Genomic DNA, 2,802 nt, shown 5'->3' with positions numbered 1-2,802 from the left:
ATATATATATATATATATATATATATATATACATATGTGTGTGTGAGTGTGTGTGTGTGTGTGTGTGTGTGTACATATTAATATATACTCAAACACAGATATCTATATACACGTACATATGGCAATTGTTTTGAGCTTGTATTATATCTTTATATTGTTTTTGTCAGTAAGTTTAATTACAGAAAAACTGAACTATTTTCTTCAACGTGTTTAACTTACAGTAAGTCATGTATAAACGAATCGCGCTTTTTCTTCCTATTGTTTTAAACTTTTGAAAGTTCCTATCGAAATTCCTAACGTAAATACATATGCGAAAGTTCAAGGAGTCTTTATATATATATATGTATATGCGTGTTTATGTTGTTTATACATACGTACAAGCATACATCTATATATACGTATATCTATATTTATTTCTATATAGGTGTCTGTCTCTCTCTTGTTCTCTTCTTCTCTCTGTATATATATATATATATATATATATATATATATACATGTGTGTGTGTATGTGTGTGTGTGTGTGTGTGTGTGTGTGCGTGTGTGTGTGTGGTGTGTGTGTGTGTATCTGTGGAAATTTTCGTACAATCAAAGATCAAATATTGACTGAAAGATGCAGGAAAAGCTTTAAAAACTTATTCGTTATAAAATATATTTTCTTTAAATAACAGTTGAATAATAATGTAGCATTTTTCACCCTGTTACAGGTCTTTTTCTAAAACTACTTTGATAAAGTTCGATTTTCCTTTAAATGTTATAACTAGAATTAAAACATTGAAATTCGTGCGATATGTAAAAACATTTTTTTTTTATATAATCTTTATTTCTGTATTATATCTTTTTTGTTTGTTTTAGTCTTATATCTTCTCTCAAAACGTGGAGAAACCATTATTGCTACAGTTAAAATTTATTTTTATATATTCTATATTTTCAAGTATTTTACTATTTTTGCTTCGTATGTGAAGTACTTGACATTTCTCTTCCAGTGGTTTATATTAATTTTTGTTTTTATTTTACCACCTTTCAAGCCCAAAGTAAAATATAATTTACCGTTTGTTTACAATAATTTTTCCTTCAAACTTTTACTTCATAATTTTTTTTTTTTGTTCGAGTAATTGTTTCCCCAGTTTGTTCAAGTTATACAATTTATACATTTACACTTTCACACACACTCACATGCACGCACACAATACACACACAGATGGTCATAAACATAGAGATATATGTATGCTTGTATATATATATATATATATATATGCATTCATTTGTGTGCGTACGCATGTTTATATGTGACCTGTCTGAAACGAAAATGAACTTAGCAACCTTGTGCCAAGCAGTGGTAGTGTCTGCAGCTCTGAGCACGACGTACCTTGTGCTTCAGTCTAATAACAGCCAGGTCCCATAATGTCATTTAATCTCCCGTATACCCATGCTAAAACGATCGTATGCTTTGTTTCCTTCAAACACTTGTCGCAAATTAAAAGACATACGTTTTCGGAAAGGAATGTTCTATTTTCTTGAATTCAATTTGAAATTATGAAATCCTTTTACAGATCTCTGCTAATGTTCTGATCAACATATTTTGTGGGTTTTACGGTACATACTTTATGAGCGTTATGTTTTTCATAACATATGTTATGAGATTTTTGGTTCAATCTCCGATCTGTAATATGGTGTAGAGACGATAACATGTACCGAATGTAATCGAGAATTGAAACAACATTTCACAATAGCAGAAAAGGACCCATTTGGTAATGTGTCTATTGCGAACGGTAAAAGTTGTTGTATCTCTGAATGCAACATTACACCTGATTTTAAATGTAAATTTTAAGATGCATTGTTCCTTATATGGGAACAGAAACTCGAAAAGGGAATTAAATTATAGGCACTCATAATATTTAGGTTTGTCACACGACTTTAACAGGAAAGTTTAAAATTCATCGTGATACCTATAAATCTCTGTCGCATCTACTAGAGGATACACAAGAAGAAATTAAATGAAAGTGTGACAGCTGTTTAATCGTTTGAGTATTGACATAAACATTTCCAAACGAATAACAATTGTGATCATTATAAAGCCAAGATTCGAAATAACTTTCTCTTAAGTAGGGTATTTTGATCATCGTTGACTTAGATTTGCTTTTTTAATTCAATAGGCATCGCTCACCACGAGGTTTGTTTCTTTTTAACAAGATATAAGACGATCAATAAAGTGTTTTGATTGCGATGTTTATATTACAAAATCGAAAATATAAAAATGAAGTATGAGTACCTAAAAAAAGCGAATGCCCATGACCAGAGATCAAATGCATACATATCCTACGCTTGTTTCGGGAAAAGTATTTCAGAATGGGTGTATTATTTGTACCCATCTCGAATATATACATTTCCTTCATAAGGGATTATTTGAAAAGTTTAAAACATTATTTAACAGATTTTAAAAGACTTCATACTTGGACCAGGTATCCTATGCTGCGATAAAAATTTGTTCAGATAACTAAAATAAATTCTAATATGAGGGTTAAATATACTACGGGTATATATTTTATATCTATATATTCATATATTATTTGTATATATTCTTTTGTATTTATATATTAAATATTTTCGATGATGAATTATGTCTTTCCAAAAATATATTTAGGAAAATAATTTGTTTTCTGGTTGTCAATATATCAAAAGTTGCCTTTTCATTGAAAGCTACATTACTCTATATTCTGTCAGCTCTATTTACTGAGCGCTTATTGTATTGCATAGGAAATTCTTTCCTTCTATTTTGTTCTCATATATATATGTGTATATATA

Source organism: Octopus bimaculoides, chromosome 9 (assembly GCF_001194135.2).
Source record: "Octopus bimaculoides isolate UCB-OBI-ISO-001 chromosome 9, ASM119413v2, whole genome shotgun sequence".
Lineage (NCBI taxonomy): Eukaryota > Metazoa > Mollusca > Cephalopoda > Octopoda > Octopodidae > Octopus > Octopus bimaculoides.
Note: the sequence above shows the minus strand (reverse complement) of the source record.